The following is an 8,304-nucleotide window of genomic DNA, read 5'->3' as shown; positions in this document are numbered from 1 at the left end:
TCCCACAGGTAGTGCAGCCTTTAAATTGAAGTACAGAACAAGCAAGGCAGCTGCACACTGGTCCGATGATCAAAGAGCAAATGACAAGAAAGCGAGGCTCATCAAGCCATTTATCTCTCTGCCCTTCAGTTAATCCCACTTGTGTTTATCGGCCAGTCTGGCACAATAAACTATCTCACCACCTGTGACAGCCAATGAATGGCACCCCAAACTCACTGACATTGAGTCAATTCCAACTACCATTGACCCCTATATCCATTACAGGGGCAGACAGCCTCATCTTTCTTCCTCCAAGTGGCTAGTGAGTTCGAACTGCTAACCTTGCCTTTAGTGGTCCAACGCTTACCTGACAGCACCACCAGGGATCCTCAATGAAGGGCTCAAAAAAAACAAACTCATTGCCCTCGAGTCGATGCCAACTCAGAGACTCCCTATAGGATTCTATAGAACAGGGTAGAACTGCTCTTGTGAGTTTCCGAGACTGTAACTGTTTACAGAGTAGAAAGTCCTGCCTCTCTCCCAAGGAGCCACTGGTGGTTTCCCACTGCTGAGCCTGCCAGTTAGCAAGGAAGGACAAGCATCCCTTACTATCAATGTAGCTTTCCCTCACTTAGCTGCCTTAAAATATTTCATCCCTTCTAAACTGAACCAGATTTATGTTTTCTAAACAAGGAGGAGTGGTGGACCATAGACCAAAGATGAAAATAGGCTTGCCCTCAGACGGAGTTCATCAGAAAGGGAATCAAGGCAGATACAGCTAGGTGGATTTTAACAATTTACCATCTGTTTGCCCATTTTTCATGATATCATTTTCTGCTTTCTTTTGGATTGAGGCTTTTCTGTGTTTTATTTGGTGATTGTGGTTGGGGTTTTGTTTGTTTTGTTTATCTTCGTATGGAACCCAAACAGATAAATCTATAGAGGCAGTAAGTAGCTGAATGATTTCTTAGGGTTCTGGTTGGGGAGATTAGGGGGACATGGGTTGGTAATAGCAATGAGTACAAAAATGAAGGCGATATTCTAAAATGGATTGTGGTGATGATGGCATAATTCTTTTTAGGATATGCAAACCACTGAATTGGATAGTGTGTGAAGTCTATGTCAATAAAACTGAAAAACTTTAAAAGAGATAGAGCAAAAAAAAAAAAACAGGAGGAGGAGGGGACGGGCAGAAGCACTGAAACGGTGCCCTTCTTTTAGATAACTTCACCATAAGAAAAGCTCCAAAGTACCAATCCAGCTCATTAATCTTTCATCTGACACATGACGGCATTACCTGAACATGACAAGTGCACCGCCCTTGCTTCCACTGATGAAAATTGGTCAATGATGACCTCCGAGTCGTATCTGCCGGTGTCTTCGCCACTCCACACTGCACAGAGCAAGATCACGCCGTCTGCCTTGACCGGGGAAGGCTCCCTAAGATAGAAGCACTGCGCAGCCAGTCCTCACTTGCCAGCAGGGTTACAGTCCAAAGAAGAGGTCGTTAAGGATAACTACGTCATCAGCACAAGCGCAGTGTTGTTAGGGGCCACCACGTCGGATGGGACTCATAGCCATACTATGGACAACAAAAGGTAACCCTGCCCGGTTCTGCCCACCCTCGCAACCAGCAGGTTGGAGCCCATTGTCACAGCCACCGTCTCAATCCACTTGTCAAGAGTCTTCATCTTTTTCATTGCCCTTCTTAGTCTTCATCAAGCACGATGTCCTTTTCCTGAGTCTGGTTGTCCCTGATAACTTGTCTAAAGGGTGTGCCACAAAGTCTCAGCATCCTCTCACTTCTAACGGGGCATTCTGGCGGTACTTCTTCCAAGACAGATCTGTTTGTCCTTTGGGCAGTCCCTGGTGCTTTCAATCTCCGTTGCCAGCACCATAGTTCAAATGCATGGGTTCTTCTTTGGTCTTCCTCCTACGAAGTCCAACTTTCATATGTCTATGAGGCGCCTGAACATACCATGGCGGCCACGAAGGAAGACGCAGACGTTGGTATTTCCATGCAAGACCTACACGGATCCCTTCAGGTTGGCAACGTAGCTGCTAATGGTCAATAGACCCCACTCGGTGGCGCCCCCTTGAGGCGGCGCCCAGGTCACACGCAATCCCACAGCTCCCTGGCGGCACAGCGCCGGCCGGCCTGGTGTGGGCACCCGGGGGCAGTGCTCTAGGGGGCGCACTGCCTGACGTGCCCGCGCAGACCAACGTCACCAGGGAGGGGCGGGGCGGGGCAGTCTGCGTAGAGGCAAGAATACCAGCCAGATCGGCGCTGCAAAATGATAGTTCGTCGTTTTAATTGGTGTATCATCGACAGATCTTTTTTTTTTCTCTTTAATATTTTTTTAAATCATTTTATTAGGAGCTCATACAACTCATCACAATCCATACACACATCAATTGTGTAAAGCGCATTTGTACATTCATTGCCCTCATCATTATCAAAACATTTTCTCTCCACTTAAACCCCCGGCATTAGGTCCTCATTTTTCCCCTCCCTCCCCGCTCCCCCCTCCCTCATGAGCCCTTGATAGTTTATAAATTGTTATTTTGTCATATCTTGCCCTGTCCGACGTCTCCCTTCACCCACTTTTCTGTTGTCCGTCCCCCAGGGAGGAGGTCACATATAGTTCCTTGTAATCGGTTCCCTCTTTCCTACCCACTCTCCCTTTACCCTCCCTGTTTCACCACTCACACCACTGGTCCTGTAGGGCTCATCTGCCCTGGATTCCCTGGATTTTCAGTTCCTATCTGTACCAGTGTACATCCTTTGGTCTAGCCAGACTTGCAAGGTTGAATTCGAGTCATGGTAGTGGGAGTGGGGAGGAAACATTTAGGAACTAGAGGAAAGTTATATTTTTAATCGTTGCTACATCGCACCCTGACTGGCTCGTCTCCTCCTGGAGACCCTTCTGCAAGGGGATCGCCAGTGGCCTACTAATGGGCTTTGGGTCTCCACTCTGCACTCCCCCTATCATTCACTATGGTAAGATTTTTTGTTCTGATGATGCATTATACCTGATCACTTCGACACCTCGTGGTTGCATAGACTGGTGTGCTTCTTCCATGTGGGCTTTGTTGCTTCTGAGCTTGATGGCCACTTGATTACCTTCAAGCCTTTAAGACCCCAGACACTATACTTTTTGATAGCCGGGCACCATCAGCTTTCTTCGCCACATTTGCTTATGCACCCATTTGTCTTCAGTGATCCCTTCGACACCTCGTGATCACACAGGCTGATATGTCATCGACAGATCTTTATGGGGGGAATAAAAGTGCCAGAAAGCCTAGCATGAGAGAAATCTCTTGCGCTCTCATCCCTGAACCCCAGCTTTCCACACCCAACTTCCGGAACACACACACACACACAAACACACCCCACACGCCCTCCTGAGACAATTAGATCTCCGATCATGAAAAATGCATCCCTTTCCACACGGCCGCAATTCCAACCGTGGCCGTCCCGCGTTGTCTTCTGGGGCCGGGGCCTCCACGGCCTGCGTGGCCTTCCTTTGTGTGGTCTTCCTACTAATGACTTCCTCGTTCGTCATCCGCGTCGGTTTGTCTTTCAAAACAATCGACGGAATCTGTCTGTGCCGCAGCCTCAAGTTCCACATGGGCAAGCCTGTCAGGTCATTGTCGGCTGCGTTTTGTCCTCCTCCTGGGACCAGACTCCCGGCCCCAGAACCCCCTGCCTTCCTGGCGACCCCCTGGCCACGGCTCAGCTCCCGTCCAGATGGGAGGAACCCCTGTCCCTCTTGGGCCCTGGGTGAGGGGTCCCCGGGCCTCTCTTTTGCCCAGTCTCCCTGGGATTGAGCCCATCCTCCAATGGTCTTAGGATCTGACTTAGGCACGTAGTTTTAGCATTTTTCAGGTCTGAAAAGGTCTTTGATTTCACTCGCCCACATTTAGTTAACAGTCTGGGTTGGTATGGAGCAATAGGAGAGAAACCAGATTTTTTTTTTTTCCATCCGAATCTGAACCGCATGGTTCCAGCATCTTCCACCACGCATGTCGCAGCTGAGGGCGCTGGGATTCCCGACTCCGGGTGCACGCTCTGGTGGTGTAGTGGGCTACCCGTTGGACTGCTAACTGCAAGGTCAGCAGTTCGGAACCACCAGGCTCTCAGCGGGAGAAAGCTTTACAGTGTAAAGGATCCGGGTCTTGGAAACCCACAGGGACTGTTCTACCGTGCCCGTCGAGTCGCTAAGACTCAGCATGCACCCGATGGCAGGAAGTTGAGTTGTACATGCTCTGAGGTGCTAGGGAAATCTCACAGGATTGAGGCCCTCAATTAGGGTGCAACGTGTTGGAACCACCAAAAAAGTAAGTCGGTGATCGAGATACATGATAGTTTAATGCTGCATTTTTTTTAAGTTAAACTGAATGCAAAAATAAAAATGCATCACGAACAAAATATCCGTTTTAAATCATGACAGGCTCCAACCCAGCACTTCTCTTAACTCGAGCTCACTTCCTTCAACCCGAGGGCAGCCCTATCAGACCGTCTTTACTTAATATGTGCATATTGTGTTCATCATGGACTTATTTGCATTGTAATTTCTCAATTTTAGATCATAATTTGCTTGGGGGTTGGAGGGAGGGCTGGAAGTTTGATCACTGGGTGTTTTGGGTGCTCCCTTCGGTGTGATTCTTCGGTGAGTGCTCCTTCTCTCCACCCTTGCCCAGCCCTCCCCAGAAACTCTGAGCAACCTCTCTCTGCCCTCGGACCTGAAGTGGCATGATGCAAGAGTTTTTGTTTTTTCATTCATTGAGTTGACTAGAGCTTTCCACTGGAGTAGTCATCACCTTTCGTTCTGAAATTTTACCTTTCATTATTTACCAACTTCATTCTCTCTTTTCTCTTTACCGTCACCCGTAAGGATGAAGGATTGGTCTCCGGCTTCCTGTCTCCTATGCCCTTCTTCCCCTGCCCCCACGCCCCACCCCCAGTGGCTTTTGACCTGAATATGGAGAGATTTGGGAAGACAGAGATCTCCAACTTCCACCAAAGATAAAGGTCAGGCTTCTGTGGGAAGCTGAGAACCGGGAAGACAGTACATGTGGACAAATTCTCTACGCTCATAATTAAGAGTCTGGGAGGCAGACTCTGTTGGAGGGAGGCCTTCACGTTTGTGAGTTGGAGATGAATGCCAGTCACATTCTTTTAACTAAAGGTTACCCCCCACAATGCCCTCCCATAATAATGCCAATTTTTAAATGCTGCTTGTAAGCACATGGTTGTTCCTATATGCTTGCAGGTTGTCTGCCATCTGCCATCAAGAGAGATCAGACTACCCCACCCTAAGTAGGGCCCACTCCCTTCTGATAAGGATCATAGGTTGTGTTAGGTGTCTCGAAATACCTCGGAACCTGCTTCACAGGAGAAAGAATTCACACAGAAGCCTGGTTGGTGATCCAAGTGAGTTTTATAAAGGACAGAAGAAGTTTCAGGTTTTACACAGGCACCTGGGGGCACTTTACACCCGCCTGTGGAGTCCTGAGGCCAGGGAAAAACCGAGGCCTGGCCAGAGGAGCAGCTGGCAGAGAAGGGCGGAGCAGCTGGCAAAGAAGGGCGGGGGGCCTCAGATCCTGGCTTTTCAGGCCCTCCGTTAGGAGGAGTGGTTGACGATACTGGTTGACCCCATTGGCTGAATTAAACTCACCTGGCTTAGATGGGGCCAATCCAAGTGTACCGCCCATCATGCCCAGTGGACACCTGGTCCCTGTTCTAACTACCGGTACCTCCTTAAGGTCAAGCCAACTCAGAGGTGACCAAGGTTAAGGCTTCACCTTAACTCTAGAACCCACCCATCTTGTTATGTATGTACTTTCCTGTTATGCCGTGTGTGCCTGTAACCCATCCCTTTCCCGTTAGGTATGTGTGTGATGTGGCTTGCATGCCCAAGATTACATAAGCCTGAGAGAGAATACCTTTGCCCCCTCTCTGGTTCCAGTCTCCATGGAAGAGGTGAGCCCTTACATGCCTTGTCTGCTGTTTCTTTAATTTACGCTTCAAGTACACAACCACCCCTAAGACCCATTCTGTTGAGGAGGTGAACTCGTGAGTCTCCGTATTATGCAGCTGTCCCCCGCTGGATGACCTGATGTAATATCCTGTGGGTTGCCAGGCCTTGCCTCGATGATGTTGAGGAGACTGAGCAGAAACTACAGGAGTAGGGTGTGGCTTCAGCCACCCTCTTTGGGGATAGATAAGCGAGTAAGTAAGTGAGCAGAGATCGGAGGGACCACCAAGAAAGGAGAGTCAAGATCAGACTGCATCCTTTGGATCCAGTCTGGGATCCAGTTGATGCCAAGCCCCATGGACAGCTCCAAAGAACCCAGGCCCTCGGAGGTTGAAAGAAGACTAGGGCCTCCCTCCAGAACTGACAGATAGCAGACCTTTCTCTAGAGCCGCTGTCATGCATTTGGACGTCTAGCCTCTTCAACTGTGAGAAAATACACTTTTGATGGTTGAAACCATCCACACACAGAAGGGTCTCGGGGAGGAGACGAGCCAATCAGGGTGCGATGTAGCAACATGAAACATACAACTTTCCTCTAGTTCCTAAATGCTTCCTCCCCTCCCCCCACTATCATGATCCCAATTCTACCTTACAAATCCGGCTAGGCCAGAGGATGTACACTGGTGCAGATAGGAACTGGAAACACAGGGAATCCAGGGCAGATGATCCCTTCAGGTCCAGTGCTGAGAGTGGCGATACCGGGAGGGTGGAGGGAGAGTGGGGTGGAAAGGGGGAACTGATTGCAAAGATCTGCATATAACCTCCTCTCTGGGGGACAGACAACAGAAAAGTGGGTGAAGGGAGACGTCGGGCAGTGTAAGATATGACAAAATAATAATAATTTATAAATTATCAAGGGTTCATGAGGGAAAGGAGAGTGGGGAGGAAGGGGGGGAAATGAGCTGATACCAAGGGCTCAAGCAGAAAGCAATGATGATGGCAACAAATGTACAAATGTGCTTGACACAATGGATGGATGGATTGTGATAAGAGTTGTATGAGCCCCAATAACATGATTAAGATGATTTTTTTAAACCATCCACACGTGGCGTTTCTGTCACAGTAACAGTACAGAACAGCGACCATCCTCAGTGTCCCCTGGGGGATGTGTGCCTGCACCGTCTGTCTCTGCCATGACTTCACCCTCTCGGTCTCCTCTCTCATCGTTATAAAGACATCATTTAGACTGCTCTGTCTCCTCTCTTGGTCTGCTAAGGGTGCCATTCATATTGGATCTGGAGCCCATTCTGCTCCTTCAAATGTGACCTCCTCTTAACTAATTATGTCACCAACCAGACAATTTGCAAATAAGGTCACATTCTGAGGTTTCAGGAAGACCATGAAAGAGAGGGACAGGAAACTATGCTACCTAGTTCAGCAGGCGAGGCAGGGAGCAGGCACAGGATGTTCCCAGGCACAGAGGAATCAGAGAATGGCCAGGAGTTCTGTACAACTGGAAGGCAGGCTCAGGACAAGGAGCAGCTGGCGCTGGGACTAAGGAGTGGCTCAAAAAGGGCCTGGCATGTGCCAAGGAGTTTGCCCTTGAGCCTGGAGCAAATGGAGAGCAGGAGGGAGAGGTGGCACGTGGCCAGGTTGACCTTGTACGGGGCTGGGGGTGGGGGGGTCTCTGACAGCAGCGTGACAGCAGGTGGACACATCTGGGATGACAGAGACCAGCCAGAGGATGTGGCAATGGGGGACCAGGGGGAAATGAGGGAGAAGGCTACTCAAAAGGAGGGATCCATAAGACCCTGGACCGAGGGCAGCGGAGGGATCCATTTGAATCCCAATGTGCTATTGCAGGTGACGAGCCTCCTCCTCTCAGGCAGGGAAGCAGTGCTGGAGGAGAAGCGGGTATGGGGGAACCAGACGTCCCACACCGCTGTGACATGGGATGGTCCATATCCTCAGATACTTTGTGACCCGCTTTTCCTCTGAGCAGGTCTTTTCAATGGAACCCACAAATGTCTGTCCTTTAATGAGGTCACATGGTGTTTATCATGTTCATGACGGTGCCCCATGTCACCTCCTCAGGCTGGATGCTTTAAGAAGAACTGTGGGAGTCCCAGAACCCCAGTGTCTCCTCCACCGCCCAGACCTTCTGAAGATACCCCCAGGCCAGGTGTGGGGGGGGTTCTGCACCATCTGCTTTACCATACAGCCTCTGGGAACCCTTGCTCCTCAAAACCACCTTGGGATGTCAAGAGAACGTGCCCCACCCTCTGGTAACCAGGCAACAGTGACCACCCTGGGCTTGGAAGGAGAGAGGTCCCCATTCTGCCCT

Source organism: Echinops telfairi, unplaced genomic scaffold, assembly GCF_000313985.2.
Source record: "Echinops telfairi isolate 266 unplaced genomic scaffold, ASM31398v2 ScPeMD7_60;HRSCAF=208, whole genome shotgun sequence".
Lineage (NCBI taxonomy): Eukaryota > Metazoa > Chordata > Mammalia > Afrosoricida > Tenrecidae > Echinops > Echinops telfairi.
This window is presented reverse-complemented; position numbering follows the sequence as displayed.